The sequence below is a fragment of the Rhinatrema bivittatum genome, chromosome 6 (assembly GCF_901001135.1).
Source record: "Rhinatrema bivittatum chromosome 6, aRhiBiv1.1, whole genome shotgun sequence".
NCBI lineage: Eukaryota > Metazoa > Chordata > Amphibia > Gymnophiona > Rhinatrematidae > Rhinatrema > Rhinatrema bivittatum.
Window position 1 is genome coordinate 279,749,657 of NC_042620.1, and position 12,785 is coordinate 279,762,441.

Genomic DNA, 12,785 nt, shown 5'->3' on the forward strand with positions numbered 1-12,785 from the left:
ATTCAGGTATTTCGTTCCATAGTATAAGTCCAACAACGGAGATGGTTCTCTCACAAACCTCACCCAAGTGAGAACGTACAGTAGGAATAGAGCAAAGCATTCTTGGGAAACATAGAGGTATAATGCTGTACCAGTCCAGTTTATGACTTCATTATTGATCATTTTATGTATCAAAGAAAGCACCTTATATTGTACTCGATATTGACCATGTAGCCAGTGAAGAGTATACAATATGGTCAAACCGATGACTGCCCATGAGGGCACGTGGTGCAGTATTTAGTAATACTTGTAAAGATCTAAGTGAACTGGTAGGTAAGCCTAATAGCAAACAGTTACAGTAATCTAATTTAGAGAAAATATGTGTCTGCAGAATAGTACAGAAATCTTCAAATTCTAATAGAGGTTTTAGGATATGTAATGCATAATTATAGATTTGATTTGTTTGACATTGATACATTGGAATATATAATATAATATATAATAAAACTGGATCCTGTTATATCAATAAACAAAGTGCGCTGGCAGTGGGTTGTATGGATGAAGGGAAGGGTAAAAGGGGGAATCTCACGGCTGCCTAATATATTGGCAACCCAGTGGTTCCCAGCCCGCTCCTGGGGACCCCCCAGCCAGTCGGGGTTTTCAGGATATCCACAATGAATATGCATGAGAGAAAATTTGCATGTTGCTGGCTGGGGGGTCGGGTTGGGAACCACTGTTTTAAACGGATGGGAGATAAATTGCAGCTTTCCCGAAAATTCCACTTCTGTCCTGCCCCTGTTGTTTGCACAGTCAGTGGGAGAGCTGGGATTTAAAACCGAGGCACAACCAAGGTCTTACACAGTCAGCGGCTCCAGTAAAGTTCATTTGTCCCTGGGCACCTCATGCCTGCTCACTTGTTCTGCAGTCAGTGCTCCCTCGAGTGTCATTAGCGAGCCCCTGCTAGCGGGTAATTTGACTGGGGTGGTAGAGCCAGTTAGAGGAGTTCATTAGACCACTCAGATCTCTCTGATAGCCTCAAACAAAGAGCGCAGTCCCAGTTTTGCATGAGACAATCTCTCCTGAAGAGCTGCCTGTTAGCCCGGCACTGAGTGCTCAGAAAAGCGAGGTGGGCTCCCACGCCAATTAAGCTCCAAGGTCAGAATTAAACCCGCGCCTTTCCGCGTCCCGTGGCCCAGGCAGAGATCCAGACACGTGAGAGGGAAGGAGGAAGACTGAGAGGGACAGAGGCGTGGGAGGAAAGAGGAAAGAACCGAATGTAAGGCAGAGGTAGGAGAGCGAGAGAGCACTGGTGTGCGAATGCCGAGCCTCGGCAGCATCTGTCGTCCCCTGGAGGTGGCGCGGACGGAGTGATTTATTACTTCTTGGCTCCGTCTGCCCTGCAGGAAGGTAAATAAGCTGTGTGCACGTTGGCCTATTTACTCTGACAAGCAGGAGGAGATGACCCAGTTTCTCTCCGGCTCCCAACGCCGCCGTTTCCCTCCGCACAGGCTCCAGGAGCGCATCCTTGACACGTCCCCGTCACGGGCAACTTTAAAACCGGCAGACGCCGCGTTTTCTGCCGCCAAGCAGAGCAGACGCGCCATGCGGGCCCCCGCCTTCCCGCCTCAGCAGCGCGCCTGCTTCTCTTTCAGACTGACCAAGCCACCTCCTGCACGCCCCCCCTGAATACAGGCCACAAGGTCTCCGTATCCTGATAAGAGGGGCTCTGCTGTATAGATTTTTGTGCAGGGCAGATATGTTTATTTTAGTAGCTTCTTGCGTCTTTAGGAGCATGTGAGATCGTTCAGATAAAGCTGCAAAGTATTACAGAGCCACACGAACGTGTCAAAATGCGGAAACTTGTGTGCTAAAGGAGTCTCACGCCTCACATACATTTATGTACTCAGCCACCAAAACCTGAAACTGCCAAAGCTGATGCCATCATAGTTTACATTTTGAAACCAAGTGAGGATGAATCCAAGCTCTGATCTCACCTCGGGAAGGGACATTATTGTGAACATGCTGCTGTCAGGCCCCCCCTTTATTTATTGCTTCTCTGCCTCTCCTCCCTGAGCCCAGCACTCCCCTCCTGCCCTTCCCCAGCTAATCTGATGCTGTTGCAGCTTTCCTCCTCTGTGCTGGCTTTTCCTTCTTGTGGCCTACCACCCATGCAGTGCAGCGTGAAGCATCTTCATCCTTCTGGCCCACACGGGCTGGTGTAAGTACGGTGGCAAGGGTCTTGTGCCGTGGGCAGGGCTGGCGAAGGATATTAGGTACTGAGGTGAACCTTAAGCCTGTGCACCCCTCCTCCCAATTAAATTTCAGGCCCATAGGCCCCGCTGAGATTTTGATTATTAAAATCAACAGTCATATGACTTCACCACCACTCCTCCCAGAACAATCCTGTAAAAACAGATCATTGGCAAGGTCATCCTTGGGGCGATTGCTCCAGGCCCCATGCAGTAGAGGGCCTGAGCTGGAAGAGCAGGGCTGATGCAGCAGGTTTACTAAACTGTCCACTGCTACTGCCCCCCTCTCTCTCTCTCTCTTTCCTCCACCAGTTGTAGGCACTTCCAAATTAGCAGCATGCTACTGGCTTTGCATCTGAAGGAGAAAGAGAGGGGAATGGATGAAACACCTTACGCTCCTGCTTTTCAACCTCCAGGAAGGCTGCGTGGGGTCCCGCACCCACCCAGAGTCAGCCCTGATAATTGGAAATCATGAGGATCATTTTCAACCACTGAGTGGCTTCCTAGGAAAGCTAGCCAGATAAACTTATCCGGCTAACTTGGATGGGATATTCAGTGGCAGCTAAGTTTATCCAGCTAATTTTAGGATTGCTTTCTGTCTGTCCTAAAGTTATCTGGGTGTTTTAGCTGGAAAACATGCATGGAACTCTCCTAACATACAGGTCGATACAGTAAAGTGTGCTCCGTCGGAGCGCACTGTCAGCCTGCTCTGGACGCGTGTTTTCCCTTACCCCTTATTCAGTAAGGGGAGGAAAACACGCGGCCCACCCGCGGCACCTAATAGCGCCCTCAACATGCAAATGCATGTTGATGGCCCTATTAGGTATGCGCGCGGGATCCAGTAAGTAAAATGTGCAGCCAAGCCGCACATTTTACTCTAAGAAATTAGCGCCGACCCAAAGGTCGGCGCTAATTTCTTCCGGCACCAGGAAAGTGCACAGAAAAGCAGTAAAAACTGCTTTTCTGTGCACCCTCCGACTTAATATCATGGGGATATTAAGTCGGAGGTCCCCAAAAGTAAAAAAAAAATAAAAAAAATTAGAATTCGGCCCGCGGCTGTCGGGCCGAAAACCAGACGCTCAATTTTGCCGGCGTCCGGTTTCCGAGCCCGTGGCTGTCAGCGGGCTCGAGAACCGACGCCGGCAAAATTGAGCGTCGGCTGTCAAACCCGCTGACAGCCGCCGCTCCTGACAAAAAGGAGGCGCTAGTGTCCCTAGCGCCTCCTTTTCCCCGTTTTTCCCGCATCACCTCATTTAAATACTGAATCGCCCGCACCGGCGAAGGGCTGGTGCGCGCGCCGGGAGAGCGGGCGTTCGTCCGCTCTCCGCGGTCTTACAGTATCGACCTGATAGCTGGATAAGTTTTTAATCAGCTAATAACTTATTTGGCTATATCAGGGGCAATCAAACAGGCGGGATTTTTAAATCCCCCTGTTTGTCTGACTAAATCCAAACTTAGCCGAATGAAGTGCTTTAAATATTGACCCCCATTTTTTAAAATATTTAATGTAGTTATGTACATATATACATAATCCAAATATATTTCAGAAATCATGTCATTGTGTCTGTGTCATCTGTAATTTTGGGGGGTAGACTGCAAAGAATGAAATCAAGAAATACATATATTTATAAATTAAAAGAAATCCATACTGCACATGTTGAAGATAATCTATGGAATGGCTGGCTGGGTTGAACAAAGACGTTTCCCTGTAGTATCACCTATAGAAAAAAATTCAAATTCTTTTGTCATCTCAGTATTAGTGGCACAAAATCCCTCCATTACTAGAGAAGTAACACAAAGCCCCACAAAAACCTATATAGCAAACCTGCCATACCAAAACAGTACTAACTCCCAGAGCTCAAACAGCAACAACCATACCCATGAAAAGGCAACGGCACAGATATTCTACTGGGCCTTAAAACACCAATACACCTCTCATTGGGAAAATTGAACAAGCTGGAGTGCAGCACATCCCAACACAGAAACTAAACAGTAGCAGAATGCCTCACCTCGGTCACACATGCAGAACACAGACCTTCACCAAGCAGAGAATAAGCAACCAGACATTAGAAATATACAGACAAAAAAATCCCATGCGCTGCTATTCACTCCAGCCTTAAGGGAAGGCTTCTTTTTAAAGATCATGGCTTTTGAGGAAGGAAGGAAGCTGAAGACTGATACTGTAGCGAGGATCTGTTCTCCAGGTGATGTGTGTTATCCTCTCACTCAGAGGATTCATCTTCAGGGTTTGTGTGTCCAGGAGAATAGGGTTAGGACACGTAGTGCTTTAAAAATATTAAATAGTAGTAGTAGGATGGCCATTGTTACTGGCAATGTAATCATTAGGAATGTGGATAGCTGGATAACTTGCCAGCTGGATAATTTGCCAGCTTGCTAACTTGCCAGCTTGCTGTAAAGGTGGTGGACCTTGTGATACTTATTTAAAAAATCATTTGTTAAGCGCTTCGTTGATAAAAAAAAAAAAAATCTCCCTAAGTGATGCTTAGGATTCTCTTCCTTTTGCTTAATTTCTGTCCTCAACAAAGTGGTTTGAAAGATAAACATAATGCGAGAAATCACATGGAGACTGAGAGGGCTGCTCTCTGACGCCTGTGTGACCCCCTACCATGCTCCCTGCAAAGCAGTGTGACAAGGTGGTAGGCAAGGCCAGAGGCAGACCGGGCTGCATAGGAGAAGGAGGCTTGGGTGAGGCCTCACCTGAAGTACTATGTTCAGTTCTGGAGCTGTATCTACAAAAGGATGCAAGCCGGTCCAGGCAGAGGCAACCAGAATGGTGTGGAAACCCGAGGAGAGGTAGGGTCACAGGGCCAAGGCAGGTAGGACACACGCTTTTAAATAACTGACAGGAACTGATCATGCCCCAAAAAAATCAAACCTTTTCCAGTGGAAAGGAAGTTGTAAAAGCAGAGATCGCGATCTGAAACTCCAAGTGAGAAAGCTCAGGAACAATGTAAAGAAATATTTGTCCACTGCACCCGTGATGGATGCCTGGACTGCCCTCCCAAAAGAGGTGGTGAAGACAAGAACTGTAATGGAATTCACAAGAGCCGGGGATTCCTACAGACTCCAGGATGGACGTGAATAAAGGCAGCAGCCTTTCTTAACATTGAGCGTAACATTTCTGCATGGGGGGTGACCTGCAAGGAAGGGCAAGGTACTACCCTGAACAACTTGCTGGGCAGCCCGGATGCCTGCCGTCGTTTGCTGTTACTATGAGCTTGCTCTCAGACCCCTGTGGGAGGGGCTCCCTATCAAGGTCTCTGTGCTCTGCCAGCTGCTTTCTGACCTCTGCAGGGCAGATTACCACATCGGGACACTCACCTGAGCTTTGTGCACTGGCAGTGCTGACTGTCTTCTTTGCTCTGCTTGCTCTGAGCTGGATCCGTTCCTGCAGGCCCCTAATCTTTCCTGTTTATCAGCAAGGGAACAGCCTGAAGGCGCTTGGCACCCGTGGATCTGACGGAGGTGCACCCAGAGCCTGTTCCAACAGAGCCTCCACAGACATGCGTTGTCAGCTTGGATGGGAAACAGCAGCCGAGGGCTTGGAGCAGGCCCGCTCGCTGTCTCTTGCCAGTTCCCTCTGTCAGCACAAGTCTCCTTCACCACAATTTGGGGGACAGACAGGCAATGCTCTGCCTCTCTTCTATCTCTAGGAGCAGGGTACGGCTGGCGTGGGTGAGGTGTGGGATGGGGGGGGGGCATCCTGGACTCTTGCAGCGGTCCAGGTGGGTCTCTACCCATGCCGAGCTTCCCCCCCCCCCCCCCACACCCCTTTCTCTGCAGCTACGTCGCTGGGGTTCATGGGATCCGGGTGCTGGATGCTAGCAGTAACGGCCTGAGGTTCCAGGCAATTTCTCTTCCCCAGCATCCGCTCATATTCCACATCAGCAAATCTTGCAGTATTAAAGAAGGATTAGGAGCAACAATCCCTACTTGAAATGCAAATGCCAGGTAAAGATAGTGCTAATAGATACAGAAACCTGCCATCCTATCTGAAATGCATTTGCTTAGCTTCGTCAGGAATCCAGACCAGGAATGTGCAGATAATCACAGGGGTTTAAGCCATATCCTCTCTTGAAGTTCCCCCTAAGCATTCATTAAAGACATATTCAAAATAGGTGTATTATCTGCTTAGCATTTTATAAATAGATTTTTACACTTTGTGCATAGGGTTTTTTTTATATCAATGTGAGCATTCTTACTCCTGGACCTACCCCCTGCTTCAGCTTAAAGGGATGGCTACAGGTCCACTAAAAGGGTTCCTCCTGTTTTTATATCTGTGGGGGGGAAAAAACCCTGAGCCTCAATAACAATTCTGCAGGTCTGCCTTTTTGCTTTTTTTGAAAATTGTTGCAGAATAGTAGCACCGGTTCCTTGCTGACACTAACCACGGCCAGCCATGGGTGATCACGGCAGAGCAAGGACACAAATGCGTAAAGAAAAATGTAAATGTTTGCCCAGACTTCCCAGCAGTTTCTGAGGAGTGGGAGGCCGTTCTCACTGTGTGCTTTTGGTGTTGTTAATTCTTACTTATCTCGGAGAGCTTGGATCCAGACACCTTAGGGGGGGGGTCTCTCTCTCTCTCCCCCTCCCCCCCATTGTCACTCCTCTAATGCAGGTTCTCTGATTTGTTTTCAGTCTGCTACCTGCTAGTTTCATGAAGTCTCCCCTAGTCTTAGTACTCACTGAAAGGGTTATATACCCGCTCCACTTCCGCATGATTTTATAGTCTCTCTCTCAGTCATTCTTTTTTCCAGGATGAAGAGCCCTAAGCTGTTTAGCCTTTCTTCCTATGGGAGCTCTTCCATCATTTTTTCAGCCCTTTTCTGCACCTTTTACCCCTGGGGGAATTCTGCGCACAAAAACAAAATTCTGTGCACAAAAAATTCTGCAAACTTTATATTGGTCAAAATAACACAATTTACATGACAGTCTTTAAGTAATTACATAAAAGGTTATTACTTAATGATGCAGAATTTTAAATATTTTGAGCAGAATTTCCCTAGAAATTCACTGTAAGAGTGCCCCTTCCACTCACTCTCCCTGCTCCCCTGGTCACTTTGCCCTCTCAGGCCCCAACTCCTCCAGCTGCCAGTATCTCTCTTCCCTCCACCTTTAGGCTCAACCCCTTCCACTTTATCGCCAGTCCCAGAGTTTGACCCCATTATCAGTACTGCCCCTCTCACAGGCTCCCTCTGTCCCTCCCTCTCTCACACACATGCTCCCTCTCTCTAGTACACATAGACTCACCCTCATACAGGCTCCCTCACTCTCTCGCACACACACATCCCCTCATACAGGGTCCCTCTCTCTTGCATACAGAACCACACAAGCTCCCTTTCTTTCTCACACATACATCCTCACACAGGCTACATATGTCTCTCTCATGCAGCCCTTCACACAGGCTCTCTCTCACACATACACAATCCCTTCACACAGGTTAGCACCCTCACATACACATGATCCCTTTTTCATACACCCGAGCCCCCCAATCTCTCAAACACATACCCACTCTTTCACAATCTCCTCATATAGGCTCTCTCTCTCTGAAACCCACACTCAAGCATCCCACCCCTCGCTCTCTTACCTCCCATGCTCTCTCTCACATCCTCCTGCTCTCTCTCATACACACATTCTCTCTCACCGGGGCCTTCCATCTTCGCCGCGAATGACACGGCAGGGCCTTCATCTTTGCTGCGAATGGAGTGCGTCCCGCGGCAAATGAGGAACACGCTCCGTTTGCAGCACGCCAGGATCTCCTCTGCTATTTTCTGCACAGAAAATGGCAATTCTGCACCGGGGGAGGGGGAATTCTGCACAAATTCTGCGCTCCACAGTGGCGCAGAATTCCCCCAGGACTAACCTTTTCGAGTTCCTATATGTGTTTTCCGGAGATGGAGCGAGCAGAACTGCACACAGGATTCGAGGTGCAGTCGCAGCATGGCTCAAAACAGAGGCGATACGATATTTTCTGTTTTATTCTCCATTCCTTTTCATGTAGTTCCTAGCATCCTATTTGCTTTTTTGACTCCCGCCACGCACTGAGCTGAGGATTACAATGGGTTGTCCACAAGGACTCCAAGGTCCTTTTCCTGGGCCTTGACTCCCAATACACAAACCCGGCGCTGTGTCCCTGTGTTGGGATTATTTTTCCCTCTGTGCATCACTTTACATTTATCCACCTTAAATTCCATCTGCCATTCGGATGCGCGGTTGCCCAGTCTTGCAAGGCCCCTCTGCAGTTCCTCGCAGCCTGATCGTGTTTTAACAGCTTTAAATATTGCTGTCATCTACAACTCTGATGACTGAACACAGTATTCAAGGTGGGGGTCTCCTTAGTACCCGTACAGAGGCAATGTCCTTTTCATGTCCTGTGCATGGTACCTCTCCTTCTGCACCCGCGCACACTGCCAGCTCCCCAGTTCCTTTTTCACCTGAGATGATGGCTCGCAGATCCCTGTCTTGTTTCCAGCTCTTATCCTTCGAAGTGAAACCTAGCTAATGCACAAATCCTTGACCGCCGTTCAAGTTTCATTTTTGTGCCGCTTCTGCTTTGTCCACTCTGTTACAGATTTTCGAATCCCCTGCCAGCAAGCACATTTTCCTCTCGGGTTCCTCAGATAAAGAATATTAAAGAGAAGCAGTCCCAGTGCCGAACCCTGAGGAAGCCCACTGATCCCTTTCCCTTCAGCAGAACAGGCTTCATTAACCTCTGCTCTCTGGGGGGCCGATGCAATAAAAGGCGCCCGCTTTCCTCGCGCACGGCACAGCCACTTCTCCTGGGCGTCCCCCTGCCATATTAAAATGAGCTGCTGCTTGAAAAAGGGCGCGCTAGGGAAACGTTGTGCGTCCCTAGCGCTCAAATGCATCGGGCGCCCAGAACTGCAACGGGGCGCACTTCCGCTTCGTCACGCTTCAGGCCGATTTCACCGCTTGCTGTTGTGTGTGCGTGCTGTGGGTGTACACTGTGCATGTACAATTTTTATTTTTTTTTTTACATTAAGCCATTGGGCTGGATTTTAAAACATATGCGCGTGGCCTACATGTGTGCGCGCTACCCAGCGCGCGTGCACATGTACGCCCAATTTTATAACATGCAGGCGCACGCATGTTATAAAATCCGGGGTCGGCGCGTGCAAGGGGATGCACAATTGTGCACCTTGCGCACACCGAGCCCTATCGGAGCCCTGCTGCCTTCCAATGTTCCCTCCCAGGCCGCTCCGAAATTGAACTTCCTTACCTCCCCACCCCACCTTTACTTCCCTTCCCCTACCTCCCCCGCCCTTCCCCCCCTACCTTTGTTACTTTCTTTTTTTTTGTTTTAAAACTTACTTCAGCCGTGGGGCTGAAGTAAGTTGCGCGCGCCGCCCAACTGCCGGAGCGCGATCCCTAGCCCAGCTGCCGGGCAGAGGCCTCTGGCCACACCCCTCCCCCACCCCTGGACTGCCCCGCCCCTTTTGTAAAGCCCCGGGACTTACACGCGTCCCGGGGCTTTATGCGCATCGCTGGGCCTTTTGAAGATAGGCCCGGCGTACATAATGCCGGTTATGCACCTAAATCTGGAGGATTTACGTGCGTAACGTTTTGAAAATCCAGCCCATTATGTTATACCTATATTGTTAAACACCAACTATAGTGTCACAATGATACTAGTTAGGAGGAACCACAGAGGACAGTCATTTTTAATTTATCATGAGTCCTTGTCTTGCTGGAGTTAAATCTGACGGGTTAAAAAGTGCGCGCCGGGTGCACAGCGATTTTTTTTTGCATCGGGTGGGGATGGGTGGGAGTAATAGCGCTCATCACATGTAAATTCCATGTAGATGAGGACGTTAGCGATCGGCTACGCAGTTATTTGGGCGCGCGTTTTAGAAGCGCTAATCTCCTTATTGCTCCGGGTTCTTGTCTAGCGCACCCAAAACACGCATCCGACCATGCGTAAACCTGGGCGCACTTTATTGCATCGGCCCCACCGTGTCTTGCTGCTCAGCTTTCCAATTTGTAACCCTTTGGCCTCTTCCCATACTGTACTGACCAGTTTGTTTACCAGTTTTCTATGCAGGACCATACCAAAAACCTTAATTAAGCCCAGACTGGCAACAGCTCTGACCCACCTCGTCACCTCTTTAAAGATGTTCCCCCTTCTGAATCCATGTTGTCTGAGGTCCTCTTAGTTTCAAGGGGCTTGTGAGAGGGCGTGATAATAATAAGCAGATGGATATGGGCAATTTGGCTAAAGAAAACAGGGCAGATAGAAGTATTTTCTGCTCTAGCTTGGTAGTAAAGTGCTTGGTTGGAGAGGCAGAAAGGCTGTGAGCTCAGATCCTGGGGCCTCAGCTAGATAAGTAGTTTGTGGTGCTGCTCTCTCTTGTCCATCTTTCAACCCATTACTGCTGTTAGATCAACAAGTCTGCAGGTGCCCACCTCTTCCCCGTTCTCTCTTGCGTGTAACAGGACGCTGTCTGCTCTCCTCCGGTCCCTGGAACATTGTCCATTTTCAAGGACAAGTTAATAAACAGAGCTGCAAGCGGTGCCACCAGCTCTTTCACTCTCCTGGGGTGTACGCCATGGCCCTATTCACACTCATTTATACAAAATCATCACCCCCTCCTCCTCCTCTGAAATCTGCTTTATAATCCATTTCACGTTTCCATCGTCGTTCCCCTTCTTTCGAAAATATTAAGCAAAAGAACCCCGTTCCGAGCTGCAGACAGGTTTCCCCATCCCTGTGAGAGAGGGCATTACAGTTGTACTTCGGTAAAGAGTTGATGTTGTCCTCCCTTTGGTTCTTCTATTGCACTTGCAGATTGACCCACATAACGCTCAGGGCCTTGGAGGATACCTCCCCCATACCTGCCCCCCCCCCCTTTAACAGAGAACCCTCCAACCAAGGAAAAGAAAAGAAAAGAAATCCACAGCATTAGCAGAGACTTAGCCCCGGTATTGAGAGTGTACCTGAGTATAGAGGAAGTGACCCATCCTTTAGCCCTCTTCAAAATCTTTCTGTGCTTCCTCTGATGCAAAGGGTTAACTTTGGTGCTGTGTTCTGCCTACATTTATTGGTTCGGATGTGTCTGCAGCTCAGTGCTTGCACGAACGCCATGCAGCTGCAGCATGGACAGAGGTTCACACTGCATCTTCATGTGAAGCAGCGCCGCCTCCTTGTGTGGGTTTAGCGCCAGACTTCTCTCCTTGGGAGGAGCAGGTGTGCGAGATCTTATAGAATCTGCCTACGGCTACGGAGGCCATTCATAGCGGGTGCCTGCTTCTCGCAGACTTTACTGCTCATCTTCAGAACAATTTGATGCACATGAAACCGCTTTGAAAAAACGTGCTCGAGGCGAAGTCCCTAGCATGGGCACAAGTTCCACCCAGGAAGTGCCACCCACTTTAGTGTGTGAACCTGCAGGAAGGCGTGCAGAAAATCCAAAATCTGCACCTAAATCCTTATCCCCGCCCCAGCTTCACCTACCTGGAGCAGCCTTCCTGCAGTTGCCTTTCACACTCATCCACAAGAAGTCTGCTAGGATTCAGTTCCAGATCCCAGAACACAAGCTTGATAACTCGTAATTTAACTTACATCTTTTCATCAATTCTGAAAAAAAAATTATTTGCAAATGTTCTATGTCTCTATCTTAACATTTTCATATGAAAATACTAGTTTTGCATGGATATTCAAGTGTAAAGAGAAAATGAGAGCATTGCATGCTGCCTTCTGCTATAAACAAGTCCAGCTTGGTCTGATTTAGCACAAGTATAAGCACAGGAAGATCTATTATGACCACCTTCATGACATCAACAAATCATTTTAGGCTGATTCATCCAAAAATGTTTCAGCTTCTGGAGGAACAGTGAGAAATAGGGAAATAGCACTGTTGGAAAAGCAGCTATTGCGGAGAAATTCAGTGAAAAAAAAAAAAGAAAGAAAATATTTGTCAAGGCCTGAGTAAAGATAATTTGGAGCATTTGGCAGGAGTCGTCACCTTAGACGCTTCATTTGTACCCTCCATCTTGCCTCCAAATGTATCCAGGAAGACTGATTCATCAAATAAATACTCACTTTTATTCATCTCTGGCACCCCTCAGACCCCCAGTATCCTCCTCCTCTTCCTGGCTGCTGTAAGGCTGGGCTGGAGCACTGCCGTAGCCCATTCCGCTTCCACTGAGCTCTTATGGGAGCAACTTCAACAACTTTTTTGCACTTGAGGAAAAGCGGGAAGAGTAACTGCAAGTTCTGCAACAAAGGATCTTCTTAACTATCAGATAATACCAGAAAAAAACATTTTAAGACCATTCCCCTAATTTGCAAACACTGGCTAAAGATTCCCATGCCAAAGCTGCTTTTAAAGGCCGGATCACTCTACCTTTAGGGATCATGGCTCTCCCCGTTTAAAAGCTGCTGTGAAATAACCTAGAAACTCATTATAACATGAATATCCCCCTCTCTTATCCTCATTTAAAACTGCTTTTCCTTTCCTCAACACGTTCACTCCCTATCTCTCTTACACTCACATTTTATACTATACCGAATGCTGT

At 48.2% G+C, this 12,785-nt stretch overlaps 1 long non-coding RNA gene across 1 annotated transcript in view; it reads left to right on the top strand.

Annotated features, from left to right (window-relative positions):
* The first annotated feature begins 990 nt into the window (after window positions 1-990).
* The window catches only part of LOC115094331, a 95,371-nt gene continuing 83,576 nt past the window's right edge, over window positions 991-12,785 (top strand). Inside the window, exon 1 of the long non-coding RNA XR_003857528.1 lies at window positions 991-1,386. This is a non-coding gene — a long non-coding RNA (uncharacterized LOC115094331). The remainder of the gene's footprint in view (window positions 1,387-12,785) is intronic.